We start from the raw sequence: 15,756 nt of genomic DNA, 5'->3' as shown, positions 1-15,756 counted from the left end.
ACCTCCTCTTAGTGCAAAAAATATGGACAAAGCCTAAAATAAACAGGGCCAGATATTAAATAATGCTCTCGTGAACTTAGAAAGTTGCTAGAATAACAGGATTTGTGCTAGTATGAATTTTTCTAAAGGACATGAAGTCTGAAACTCAAATGTCTGTCATTATTTAGCAACTTCATCTTTCAATGATTTTCTAGAAAATCACAAAATTTATGAGGAACAGACAAAAAATATGGGGCAAAAATCTGGACATTCTGCAAAATTTGGACAGTTGAGAGGTATGCTACCTACCTACCTCACACACACACACACACACACACACACACACACACACACACACACACACACACACACACACACAAATACCTCTCAAACTCTTAGAGCAATAAACCCATAAATAAAACTGAGGCAAAGGCCCAAAAATTAGGACATTTTTTTTTAGATATTGCTCTTATAAACTTAGAAAGATAATAGAATAGTAGTAGGCCTTGCATTAGTATGAATTTTCTGAAAGGTATGAAATCTGAAATGTCTGCCATTATTTTCTAACTTCAGTCTTTAATGATTTGCCACTAATTTGCCAGAAAACCGCAATTTTATGAAAAATGGACCAAAAGTGTGATGCAAAAATATAAAATTGCCAGACAATACAGCTGGGAACCTGTCAAAGAAGGGACACCATTTTAATATGAGCACTGTTAACTTGAGCAGCTGACAAAATTAGAGAATCTACATAGATTGCGTGTTGCCTCACAGCAAGAGGTTCTCCCGTTCGATTCTCAGCTGGAGTGTGGGGAGTGCTTTCTGTGTGGAGTCTGCATGTCCTCCCTGCAGTTGGGTGACGTTCGAAAGACATGCGTAAATGGGCATGCCTTCATTGAAGATTGGGCACAGGGCTGGCAACTCGGCAACGTAAAAAAAAACTACTGCCAATCATTAGTGGACTGGAGTTCTGCTGTGGTGACCCCTAACCAGGAAAAGCCAAAAGATAAACAACAACAACATGCATTCCTGAAATAAAAGTAATGTATAACTGATCATTACAGTTATTTATAATTGTAAACCTTCCACGTTTTCTTCCAAAATTGCTATTTTGTGGAGGGATTATTAGGGGGAGAGCAACATTTTGAGCCAAAATTGGGGACAGTTGAGAGGTTTGAATATTCCTAATTCTATAAAGCAATTTATTTGCACGTACCTCTTAACCTCTTAATGCAGGAAATCTGGACAATGCCAAATATATTGGGGGAACATACAAACAGTACTAAAAATTCATCTTGTATAAACTTAAAACAGTTGATGGAATAATAGGTCTTGCTTTAGCATGCATTTTTCTGAAGGTTATGACATCTGAAACTTAACATCTGTCATTATTTAGTGACTTCATTCCTATATGATTTGTCAGAAAAATTTTGTTTTGCATTTTACAGCATGAACACCAATAAATATCTGCTAAACAAAGCAATGCAGTCTCACAATGAAGCTAGACTTAGCATTAAAACTTCTCTGCCTTGAAACTCACATTCAATGAAACAGCATTGAAACCCACATTCAAAGAAAATACATTTTTCCAGTGGCAGATAAAGATTAACTTTGGGCTGTTTTCAAATCATAGGCCCCTTGCACATGGAACATACATCTTTGGTACACCTTCCTGAATGTATTAAATTATATTCCTTGTACAATACAGTATAGTTGTTAGACAGCATTTTAAATTTGTTTTGAACATTTTTCCAGTAAACAATGAAACAAAATGCATGCACCAATAATGACAAAACAGCCCAATTCAGAACATTTCCATCATAAAAGTCTATTCAAACTTCTGCAGTCCACCAGTATCAGTAAATATGCACAATCTCTGAACTAGTAAAAACTATCTACATAATTCCACATTAAAGAAATCTGTAACTAATGAAGAGGTTGCTGCTAGCAAACAACTTTATATTTCATTGTTTCATCTACAAATAAAGTGCCTGTTGCCCTTGAGGAATAAATTGTCTATGTTGCATTAAAAAAATGATACACTAGTAATATTACAATAGGGAATGGATGGCAAACTGATAACAGGTTCATAGTTACTACTAGATATCTTTGCCAAAAAGGACTACATCATCCACCCGCCTTTACAACACAATACAGTATCAGCAATGCATCTGCCTACTGTGGGAGAAGAACCCACAGCCTTCTGCATCAAAAGCAAGTACACTACCTGTTGTGCTATTAACAATACAAGCAGACTTAGCATAAGCAGCACTAAACTTTCGTTCCCCTGCAGCTCTCAGCTCCTTGTCAAATGTACTCGACACTCAGCTGTATCTCTGAACTTTGCAGCACAAGAAATTTGGAAAAAGCCAACATTTATTGGGGGGGGGGGACAAAAGCCCAAAAACCAGGGACACATTTTAAACATTGTTTGTATAATTTTGGAAAGTTGCTAGAATAAAATGCTGTGTTACCACCATGCATGTCTTGAACCCAGAACCATATGCACTACAGTCAATGCAGCATACCTCTATGCTAAATCAGCAGTTTGAAAAAATAGGAAGACTGAAACTTAATGGCTATCATTTAGATAGCTCTCAACCTCTTAGCACAAAAAACCTGGACAAACAAAGCCAATAATGAGGGAATACAAATTCAGTTCTCACTTCACACCTTAGGACAAAAAACCTGGACAAACAACAAAAACAATAATGGAGGAATACAACTTCAGTTCTCACTTCTCACCATAGCTGGGGAATACAACTTCAGTTCTCACTTCTCACCAAAGCTGGGGAATACAACTTCAGTTCTCACATCTCACCATAGCTCACAACTGTTAGAAAAAAAAATCTGAACAAAGTTCAGAAATGGCAGTGGTGGTTAGGGACTTTAGGCTCTTTTTACCCTGAAGCAAAGTTACAGGGTTTGAGCCTAAACACCTGTAGCCAGCAGGTGTATTACGTGGCGGGCATTTTCACACACACACACACACACACACACACACTCTCCTTACAGTACCTTACCTGATAATCCATTCACGCTGTTCACCCAATTGCCTTCATCACAACGATAATCCATTCGCGATTGCCTTGCCACTCCACTACAACCAACAATGATTATCTATGCAGCTGCCTCCACCATAATCCAATGCATTCAAGCTATCGCTGCTATGCACATTTCTCGCTCACAGCCAGCCAGCCAGCCGGACATGACGTGATGTGAGCTCAATTCCGACTGGCTGGTATGTAGTCATGTGCTGGATCTGCTGCAACTGCAATTGCTCTATGGTTCTGGCGCCCAGCATCCTTAAAAAAACAAAATGTAACTTAAAGGAGTCAGCATCCTTAAAGGAGAATGCTGTTTTAAAAATACTTAAAGGAGCCAACGCTGTTTAAAAAACAAAAATATGTAATTTTTTTAATTAAAAATGCTACCCCCTCTTCTAAAGAAGTTGTACTGAAATCAGTACAGTGCGTATGCCTCCTGACGTCCCTGATGCCAGCACTTTGACACATGTCGAAATATCAACAGATGGACTCTGCAGAACTTTGCTTGCATGATTTACCTTTGTCAACACACCATGCCAAACAACTAAACATACAATGAACTGGTATGATATAAGTTCTGAGCACAGTCCCCTTGCTTGTTGATATGTTGCAGCATCATTTGTATGTACTGCTTGACCTATCTCCTGTAATGCCTCAATGACTCCCTTCAACTGAAATCTTACTGCCTTGACAGAGTCTATCCTGCATTCCCAATGAGTCTCCAAAAGTGGCTTCACAGTGACATTTGTGTGCCATTTAAAGATTTGCCATCAGCTTGTTGATGCTGAACAGTCTACATAAATGTTCTGCAGACATCCAAAGAATGACACTGCCTGTAATTATGAATGTGCTCCATCAGTAACTATAAGATTTAAATTATGGCAGGCACACAGCACATAAAAAGCCCTTGAATTCATCTGTTTTATCCGGGCCTGCACTCCAGCTCGTTTCCCCTTCATGTTGCTGCCATTGTCGTATCCTTGTCCTTGCAGTCGTTAATATCCAATTGATGATTCTGAAGAAGACCTTCTGTAAGTCCTGCCCCAGTTATATCATTCACAGACACAAATCCCAAAAAATGTTCCTCAACTGTGGTGTCAGTCTGTTAAATATCCACATACCTAACTACTATAGTCATTAGCTCTTGATTGCTGATGTCTGGTGTGCAATCAAGAATCACAGAAAAGTACCTAGCCTCCTTCACCTTCCCTAAAATGGTCCTTAAAATAACATTTCCAATCAGCTGGATAACTTCATTCTGTATGTCCTTGCCAAGACAGTGATCCATTACCTCTTTATTCCGAATATAACGCAAATGTTCAGCCATGACAGAATCAAACTGTGAAACAGTTGCACTTGGCCTAAGAAATTGCCATTGCCATAGGTGTCCAGGGCATCATTTCTACCATGGAGTGTCATGTTCCATTCCGCCAAGTATTGGACAATAGCTATTATGCATTCTAACACACCACACCAGTGAGTTATCTCCTTTTCAGCCACTGTTTGTCTCTTATCATCCATAGTCTGCCTACTCTGTATTCTGTTGTCCAGTTCCTTCCACTTCAGCATGCATACCATATGCTCCGCTGCTTGGTCATGGCTGTGTAAAGCTTTGGACATCTCTCTCTCCATGCTCTGTAACCACCTGACCTGAGAAGATGGTTAGAGTGCCCAAACAATTTGCATGCAAAGCAAAACAGTGCATCCTTTGAGACCAAATATGTCAGCCAAGTGCGTTTTGCTCTCTCTCCATTTGGCAGCACATGGAAATAGTTCTCCATTGTAATTCTTTTCTGCTTATTGACTGGAAACTGTGGCAACACCACTTGCACAGGTCCTTGTTGAATGGCATCTACCATAAACTCTTCCCTTATCAAGTCTGGCCAAGTTCCTAGATCTTCAAAAGATATACCTGACACTCGCTGCAAGTCATAGGCCACATCTGTCACTACAGAAGTATGGGCTCCTTCTGCATTAAAGTCTGGTGATCCAGGCAACACCTCTACAGTTGAATCTGCATTTGCTGACATGCTTTCACCCATGGTAACAGCTGTAGTTCTACAAGAGGTAGTCTGTAGTGTAGCCGCAAGAGAGTGGTCAATTTTTATTGGAAGGATGCTGGCCTCACAATGGTCAGACTGTAATGCAGAACCATTGTGTTGTCCTGAAGGCAGAGCTTTTCCTGAATCTCCCCTCTCCGATGCGTCACAGAAACATTTCATAATGGAACCCTGTCTCTTTGCATCCTCATTCCTCTGCTGCTGATGTTTTCTTTTTGCTGCTCATAACAAATGTGTACACTTCATCTCTAACTGAGAATGGAAGTAAAGCAGAATTACTACACATGCAGACATAGAGTCCTTTTGTCATACTGTTAATAAGAAGCACTACACATCAGGTACATGTTATGCAACTTTCTTTCACCTACCCGGACAGCATAATGACAAATGTTAGCATTCCGAACATTCTAAGGATGGTATTACACTGTAGGCAGAACTGAAGAGAAACAAGGACCAATAGGCCAAAAAACTGCAGTGCAGCCATCTAATCCAGAAAAATGGATTAGGTTTCAAAGTCACGTTAGTATGACTGCATGCACAAAAGAATGAGCAACCTAATACTGAACGCTGTTTATAAACAAGCTATACAGTATGCAGTATTGTACCGTAGGCTGAAGAACTGCTGAGTAACAGTAAGCAGTAGTGAAAAACTAATGTAGGCAATAGGTACAATTGAAATCCATTACAAAATACATATTGTATAATGACTTGCATTGACATCAGTCACTATTGTACCGTAGGCAGAAAGACTGAAGAATGACTAACCAGTAGGCACAAAAAAGTAATGAGAAAGGCCCAAGTTAGTTTTATGTTAAATATCAAACACTGGAGGTGAACGAGGTTTTTCTATACAATTCTTCCCCTTTCATCCCCCCAAACATGTGAAGAGGCCCCAAACGACACAAAATATTGATATTACAAGCTCTCTGGAACAGACTAAAGTCTGAAAAAATTAATGACTAGGAGAGGCACAAGTTTGAAAGGGAACACACCAAACTATGAGGCAAGAGAAATGTTACGGTGCAAAAAGAGACTACACATGCCTACTACCTCTGAATCTCTTAGCACACTTGAATAAACCATCAATCATTGGTTGAGCAAAGGAGTAAAAGCATGGATTTGCTAGGAAAACCTCATCTGTGAGGGATGTAGAAGTGGCACACACATCGGGAGACATTTCCACAACCCCCCCCCCCGTAACACAGGATCTGTGTACAAAAGCATAAAGCCAAGGAATGTACCATGCATTACATCGAGGGAATGAAACATGAAGTCCATTTCTGCTAGTCGCCTCAGCCCTCCACATTGTGCTATGCAATCATTTTGTGAGAGAAAACAGGCCAAAAACCAAAAACATCTGGACACATTCTCGCAGGCCCCATCAACCTCCTAAACTGTCAACATAATTCAGACAGCCAAAAATAACTGAAGAAGAAGGTGTAACATCATGGATAGTTTAAAGCATTGCTATAAACTTAGATAGCAGAGCAGTGTTTGCAGTAGTATGCATTAAGATATCAGTACATTCTGCGGAATTCTCACCCTCCCCCCAGCCTCTGCACAATAATCCTGGATAAAGTGAATACCAAAAACACAGGCATAGCATTAACAATGTGCTTATACAGTGCGTGGCCCCACATTAAAAATTTCCAGGCAAACATTGAACACTGCAACATTCTCACAGCCGCTAACCACCTTCCCAACATTAGGCTTTTTAAACACTGTAAAGGCCCCATCAACCTCCAAATATCATAATTCAAACAGCCAAATATAACTCCAGAACAAGCTGCAACATCAGGGATAATTAAATAGTACTATAAACCTAGACAGCAGAACAAGGTTTGCATTAGCATGCATTAAGATATCAGTACATTCTACAGAATTCTTACCCCCCCCCCCCCCCCACACAAAGTCTCTTCACAATTTTGGATAAGGTGAAAACAAAAAGGTGTAGCATTAACAATGTGCTTATACAGTCTGTGACCCCCCATTAAAAAAACTCCAGGCAAACAATGGACACTGCAACATTCTCACAGGCCCCAACCACACTCCCAAACTTTCAATACAATAACTATGCACAATGAAAAAAATTGAAGTCATTGCAACAAGGCATAACATCAAGGACAGTTGAACAGTACTATGAACATAGATAGCAGAACAGTGTTTGCATTACCATGCATTAAGATATCAGTACATTCTGTGGAATTCTCACCCCCGCCCCCCCCCCCCCCCGTCTCTGCACAGTTTTGGATGAAGTGAAAACAAGCGTAGCATTAACAATGTGCTTATACAGTATGTGGCCCCACATTAAAAAAATATTCCAGGCAAACACTGAACTCTGCAACATTCTCACAGCCGCTAACCACCCTCCCAACATTAGGCATTTTAAACAATATACAGGCCCCATCAACCTCCAAATAGCATAATTCAAACAGCTAAATATAACTGCAGAACAAGCTGCAACATCAGGGATATTTAAACAGTACTCTAAATCCAGACAATAGAACAGTGTTTACATTAGCATGCATTAAGATATCAGTACATTCTGTGGAATTCTTACCCCCCCCCCAAGTCTCTACACAATTTTGGCTGAAGTGAAAACAAAAAGGTGTAGCATTAACAATGTGCTTATACAGTCCGTGACCCCCCCCATTAAAAAAACTCCAGGCAAACAATGGACACTGCAACATTCTCACCGGCCCTAACTACACTCCCAAACTTTCAATACAATAACTATGGACAATAAAAAAAATTTAAGTCATTGCAACAAGGCATAACATCAAGGACAGTTAAACAGTACTATGAACATAGATAGCGGAACAGTGTTTGCATTACCATGCATAAAGATCGCGGTACATTCTGTGGAATTCTCACCCCCCCCCCCCGAGTCTCTGCACAATTTTAGATTAAGTGTACAAGTTATTTCACCTATTTCACGGTAGACTGACATTACAGCCTTTATTCTTTGCTGCTATAAATATAATAATCAGTTACAGTCATTTAAGGACTATTTACTTATATGGTGAAATGATAAAATATTTGTTTATTATGTATTTATTTATTGATTGATTAATAAGACTCTGTTAATTACATAGGTAAGATAGTCCAGAGTCCTTTTTCTGTCATGACCAGAGCAAACAGAGCGAACACCAGCGTTTACAAACATTGCATCTTCACCAGTGTTCTTTTCTTTGTTTTTTTTTTGACTGGATTCACTTGGTACTTCATCTTATGTGCCACACTGCATATATCTATCTACCTGTCTATATATGGATCTGCTTCAGAAGATCAACTCAGCAGAAAGTTGAATGTCATATGGTGGATGGTTTGGCCCCCTATATTTATTTATTTTATTTTATTTTATTTTACATTTGTTACCCAACTGGATATATGTCCATTTTCAGCGGAGGCCCGGGGAGAAAAGCTCCAAACAATAACAAAAATATCATTACATATCACATATCAGAGATAGCATAACAGAATATTTACAGAGAACATAGAGACAACCCATACAGAAATTACATACAGAATTTTTTTTTTTTTTTTTTTTACATTAAATCGATGAACAACCATTGTTAATAGTTTCATTAAGAACAGCGTATCCCCTGTGTATTACATATACCAACTCTAAGATCACACTACTGAGGAGAAAAGGGTAAATTCCCTGACCAGGAACCAAGTAAAGAACAACAAAAAGCAAAACACTCAGCAAGATTGTCCCCGTCTTTACTCCAGCAAAATTAAAAGTAGCAACATTAACTTAGAGCTTTCATCCAATAATCACAGAATTCATCAGAGCTGATCCCCCCTGTACCACGATCTCCATTCAAATATATATATATATATATATATATATATATATATATATATATATATATATATATATATATATAGATATACACATACACACACACACACACACATATATATTTATTTCATGATTGGTGACATATTACTTGGTTTTACATAAATCAGCGACTAAAACACATTGCATATCTAATACACACCATTGACACATACTATATCAAAAAAGGAAACATATTTCCTTTTCCAATTTAGTATCCAAATCCTGGGTCTATATTAAATCCTCGAATCCTTAAAAAAACCAACACTGATTTATCAACCCCATGTAAGTGAAACCTTACAATCCCGAACACTCGGAACAGTGATTTTTTTCCCCCCACACCCCCCCCTACTTAAATATGCCAACTCCAAGATCACACAACAGTGACAAAAATGGCAAAGTAACAGAGGTGGCCAAGAGATTTCTTTCCCAGGGAAAGAAATTGCTTATATGCCATTTCGCTATTTAGCTGTTTCATGCTTTCAAGTCTGATCAAGACGCATTTGAAGGATTGCATCTTCAATTATATAATAGGAACCCCACCTCTATCAACTCAAATTATTCTAAATAGTGGTAGTGTTATGGAAAGTTTTTTTTGTATAGCTGCTTGGTATGGTTAGGGTTGCACGCATTACTAAAGTGGAACAGGGAAGCTTAAGTCAAAGGTTCCTGGTAGTTAGGTGGGAATGGAGTGCACAAAAAACAAGGAATGGGTATGGAAAAATATAAGGATTTGGGTTTCGGTTAAATATATCAGCATGACTATAGACAGGTTCAACAACTGTAACATTATCATGAAGGAGAACAGCCAAGATGAGGTTATAGAATTATATCCATAATTTCATAAAGTCTCTTAATGTGATTTAAAGGATCCCATTGCTATAATGCAAGGGATTTGTCACACTCATGTTTTTTTTCATTTGTATGTTTACCAGCAATTGTAACATTCTGTGGTAGCTCTCCCTAAAGCAGTGCATGCTCCAACCAAAATCATACTAGCTGGTCAAGAGGAGAAGGTCAACACCTGCAAATCACTACATAGAACACACAGCCCTCCAAAACACCAACCATCACAACCCACACATAGACACACACAAACCATACACTCACCTTTGTGGAGGCTCTCATACAAATTTACCCAAACAAATGAAACCACCGAGACAGAAACGCACTCAACCACCACAACACAACACCAACCCCAGAACACATAGCTCACCATCACAGTGTGCCCCTCAACCCAAGCCCTTAAGGCAAAACACTTTGCCCAATGTACTAATCATAGGAGTCTAAATTGTAAGGCACACTGATGTCCCACACACTAGGTTGAACAAAGAGAAGGTGACAGTCAGTTGTCTGTCAGGTGCCAGGATCCGCCACATAACACATGCACTCAAGTCACTCCACAACAAGTACAAATATGACTCAGTCGTTGTCCATGTGGGTGTGAATGACCTGAGATGTACCTCCCTGGACTACATGAAAGGAGATGTGATGGAACTCTCAGATTTTGTGGCCCAGGCAGATATGACCCTAGCCCTGAGTAGTATTCTACCGTCACCCAAAATGATACCACAGTGTGAGCAGAAAATGATTGACTTCAACAATCGGCTAAGTTTCTGGAGTCATTCTAAGGGGATCCAGTGTCTGTCTGCCTGGGACGACATGATCGACAGACCTCAATGCTTTGCCAGAGATGGCCTGCATCTGTCACCTCTGGGATTCCGGGTACTGGCTAAGGCCCTTGCCACCCCTATAGTGCCTTTTTTAGGCAGTGTTCCAAAGACCAAAATTCCCACATAACAGCTACAAGCAAATGCAATCTGAGGGTCATGCTGCTCAGTGATAGAAGTCTAAATCTGAAGATGCACTCACTCGAAGCTTTCCTTAAAATGGAGAATGTCTACATTTGTACTGTAACGGAGACCTGGTTTAAAAAAGCAGAAAGCATCCCTACACTCCCAGGCTACAACTCATTCTATACCTTTTGACCTCAGAATACGTCTGGAAGCTCCAAAGCCAGTGGTATCTCCATTTTCTTAAAGGATACACACACCTCTAGACTGGTAGCCCAGCATAATGCATCAGAGATACTTCAGGTACAACTAACACTGGATAAGACAGCAGTGCAAGTCATAGCCTGCTACAGAACTCCAAACATGTCCCTAGACTCTCACTCCAAGTTCCTAAGCATCTTGGAATCTATCAAGGTCCAACCCAATACTCTCATACTGTTGACTTCAACTACCCTTCCATCAACTGGGAAAGCTATTTAAGTACCAATGTACAGGCCCAAGGCTTTCTGGAATTTATCATTTCCAAAGCCCTGGACCAGCTCATTCTGTCCCCCACTAGAGGAAGCAATATATTCAACCTGGTTGTCACCAACATGGGATACCTTTGTTCCACACCTATAGTCAATTACTCCCTGGTTAAATCTGATCACAAACTGATCACCATGGAAATCACCATCTCACCTACACCCTCCACTAAGGTGATCACCCAGAAAAACGTCTCTAAAGCCAACTTTGGGTTCCTAAAAACAGAGGTGGCTAACTTCTCGGCACCCATGCCAATGGAAAATAGCAGCATGACTTCTGAATCATACACCAATGCACTGTACGAGCATGGACCTGGCCATACCAAATAGAACTAAGATGCTGTCCTCCAAAAAAAGGAAGTCAATTTGGTGGACAATATAGTTCTAGTTGCTAAGAACAAAATATGGATGAGGGAAGTGTTGGTGTGTCTGAATGGATGCCTAAATGAATGGGAATAACCTTTAATGAAGATAAAAGTAAAGGTTTGGGTGATGTGGTGAAAATTGGAGGGGTTGTAATTTTCAATGAATGAAGAGTCTCTGCTAGGAATAAGATTTGGGAAAATGATGTAGTTATGATGCAATGAGAAGGGTAGATAAAATAAATTAAATAAATATGTCTTTTTGGAGGACATATAGATTAGCATTCAGAAAAAAGGTTGATCTAGTGAATTTGATATCAGTAGTAAAAATAGTGTATAGGTCATATGTTTCTCTGATCACAGTAAAATATAAAAATTATATTGTACAGTTTTCTTTTATATGGGGCTCAGAAATAAACTGAATAAAAAGAGGTGTGTTGTATATGAAATTATATTAAAAAATTATGGAAGATGATGATAAAAAAGAATGAAAAAGAATATGTGAATAAAGAAATTAAAAATTATCAAGAAAAATACTAACATGGAAAATAAGAAAAAATGATATAGAGAGCTATAAAAGGATGTGTTATAATAATGTGATGAAATAATATTATTAACTCAATACAGAGGAAATTTACCAGAAGTAGAGATTAAAGTAATTAAAATCAGGAAAAAGTGGTGTAACAAGACAGTAGCGTGTCAGAATTTGCTATGGAGACTGTTAATAAGTTACTAGTAAAGGGGGCTATGCCATATACAATTATTTATTTATTTATTTTATTTTATTTAACATTTGTTTACCGGGAAAGTCCAATTTGGAATGAGACAATTTTCAGTGGAAGCCCGAGGAGAAATACTCCAGATGCATGTCTTTGTAACATGGGAGGAAACCAGAGTGCCCAGAGGAAACCCACACAACCACAGGGAGGACATGCAGACTCTGCACAGAAGGCACCCCAACTGAGAATCGAAGTGGGGAACCTCTTGGTAGGAGGTGACAGTGCTAACCACTGCACCACTGGGAAGCCCAAAAGTAAAGTTAAAAGTGTTTATTTAATAGGGAGGAAAACACAACAGAGTACATTTTTTGAAATGTAATAAGAGTGGTATAACTCAGGAGGAAGTTGTGTGACAAAAAATAATTTTGAGAATGTTAATGACAAAAGCAATGTAGATGTCAATAGGATTATGCATGGATATTACAAAAATAAGAAAAAATATGTGAGAAGGTTTATATGAATTTATTTTATGTAATACAGGTTATTTGAAATAAAAGACTGAAAGACATTTGTCTAATGAGAAATGGATTTTGGTAAATATGGTGAGAAAAAATCAGATTATGGTTGTGGAAGAAGGACTAGGGTTAATTTTCAAATAATAATAATGAAGATGTTATAAGAAAAATGATAAATAATTAGAAATGTGCATGTGCTTGTAAATATGCAAATGTTATAACTATGTAATTAATGTCTTTATGTTGTATTAAATAAAGGACCCATACTCTTTTCAGTAGGTGTCATGGGAACTTACATCTACCTGATCTACCATCAAGTCAAGCAGAAGGGATCTCATTTTAATATCTCATCACGGCAACATAATCAGGAGTGTAGCACTCCCTAATAATGCACTGCAGAGTCATCAATCCAATCACATGAAGTGGGAATAGAATCCGCAGCCTTCTGGTTTCCTTCAACCCATAAGCATGACCAGCCTTATCTGTTAGGCTACGGAAAGGATCATTATGGAATTAATAAATAAGGAGATAAGCAATCTACAAACCCTTGACCCAAGCCAGTTTGGATTCATTAAGTGGAGAACCTGCCTACTTAATGTGGTCAGCTTCTTCAAGAGGGTTACTGAAGGAATGAATGAGGCCAAATCACTGCATACTCCATATCTCGGCCTTGCAAAGATATTTAATGTCATCCCATTTTCAGGTATCATACATAAACTCTTCTGATCAAATGAAAAACCTTATGTAACTCCTTGGATATCAAATTGGCACACAGACAGAACCTATGAAATTGGGGTTGATGGCTCTACCTGGTCCAAAAGACCTGTCACTAATAGTGAATCCCAGGGTTCAGTCCCTAGTCAAGTCCTCTTAAGCATATACTTCTTGGAGGTCTAAACAACTGTTAAGAGTTTATGACTAAGACTGAGATGTCTGAAAACCTGGTGCCATCATAAACCTCTCAAAGGGCACCAAGATCTTCCAAAGAACATCTTTTCCAAACAAATAGCTAGTGTCAAAACCATGAACATAAAGAAAATGCCAGTAAATGTATGATAGTAGCACTCATCAAACATGGCCACCCATGTAACTAGCACATTTATGGCACATATTGACAACAAACTATCCCTTAATCACCACAAATCCACTATTGTAAGGAAGTCCTTTTTCATCACACAACTTATATATAAATGTATGATGTCCAGGTGCAGGAATATAATCATTTTACAGTGTTTAGCTCTCATTAAGCCAAACATTGATTATAATGGCCCTTTCGGCATATACCTATCCAAGCAGTTGGCTTATCTGGAATAACCACAATGCTTTCTTACTAAATAAAATTAAAGGCCTAAATCACTAAAACTTTGTAGACAGTCTCAAAACTTTGTTTTTCTTCTTAGTATCATACAAGCTACTAATAGGTGAAGTCTGCCTTGCACATAGAGCCTCAACAGACTTTATCCTGTCAAATCTATTACATGTTATCAAGTCCAATGATAAAGGCCCAGTCATGGGATCTCAATCTCTTTTGCAACACAAACAAGATTAATTGGAGGGATAAATATGTATCACAAAGGATACAACTCCTATGGAATTGACTTCCACTCTGCATAAAGCATTGTACTTCTCTTTGTCTATTCAAATGAAATTTAGAAGACTGGATTGGAAACCATAAATTCACCCCTGACATATCATCCATATCCTTTATAGTTAGAGGCAACAAGTAAATGTCCCAACAGATCCTTGTTCTGCCCATCTCTGGGTTATTTATGCACAAAATAAAATGGTTGAAAAACTATCACAGAAATGTAAGGCTAGGCTTCTTAAGATCCTCAAAGATCAGTAATCTAGTAACTACCTATGAACCTAAAACACCTGAGCTACTTTTAATGAAATTTGTGAAGAAGGCTTTCTCTTCCCATTTCTAACATGTATGTACTAATGCCTTTAGCCTCTGCTTACATTTCCATTCCAAATGTCCCCCTTTTCTATGCACTGACTAACATGCAGGTTTTCTAAGGTATTAATGTATGTGGCATTTCTTGCAGTACTGTACTTTCAAAGTATCCTTTCAATGCTGTACTTTCAAATGAGCTTACCTCCTAACCAACTATTCAATCAAAAACCACCTTTAACAGTATCTAAACAGAAATAAAGACAAGCCCACAAAATATGGAAACATTCCTAGAGTGGGGCCAGGTCAGGCCCAGAGGGAGAATGCCCCCCCCCCTCCCATTGTAGAAGGAAGTAACAGTCCACAAAAATCACCAAAACTGATAGGCCAAAGAAGAGCCATAAAGACGATAGAGTGGACTATTAAGGATAAGAAAGAAATGATGTGTTGTTACTATTATAGAAAAAGCTAAGAATTTACAAACACAAGATATACAAAAAGATTAAGACAGAAATTAGAGGAAAGAAAAATACTTCCACAAAAAAACTGTCAGAAGCTTCAAATAAAAATTTATGTTCATTAATGCAACAGATTTGTGGAAAACAGTATATAGACCAAGAAACTTTGATCTATTAAGAAAAAAGAAGCATCTGAGGAAGTGTGAAATTATAAACAAAACCTAGAGATTTTTGAAAAGTATAAAACTGAAATATGGACATGGGAATTTGATATGGTGCATTATTTATGAAAAGGTGAAAGACAAAGCAATATAAAGAAGGCAGCCCCAAAGATATTCAAAGAGAAATACAGACAATAGCATCCAGATATGGAAAATATCACAATAAAAAAATAATATCACCAAGGAGGAATGTAGAAAAGAAGATTAGTAAAGTAAAAGTTAAAAAAATAGAAGCTGAAGTTATAAAGTGCCTGGGAAGTGAACGATTTGGTGTAAAAGGTCTAACACAGATTACATCACAGCATGATGGAACAAGTCTCCAAAATAAGGAGAAACAGGA

Source organism: Protopterus annectens, chromosome 14.part0 (genome assembly GCF_019279795.1).
Source record: "Protopterus annectens isolate FY-2018-M chromosome 14.part0, PAN1.0, whole genome shotgun sequence".
Taxonomy (NCBI): domain Eukaryota; kingdom Metazoa; phylum Chordata; order Ceratodontiformes; family Protopteridae; genus Protopterus; species Protopterus annectens.
Note: the sequence above shows the minus strand (reverse complement) of the source record.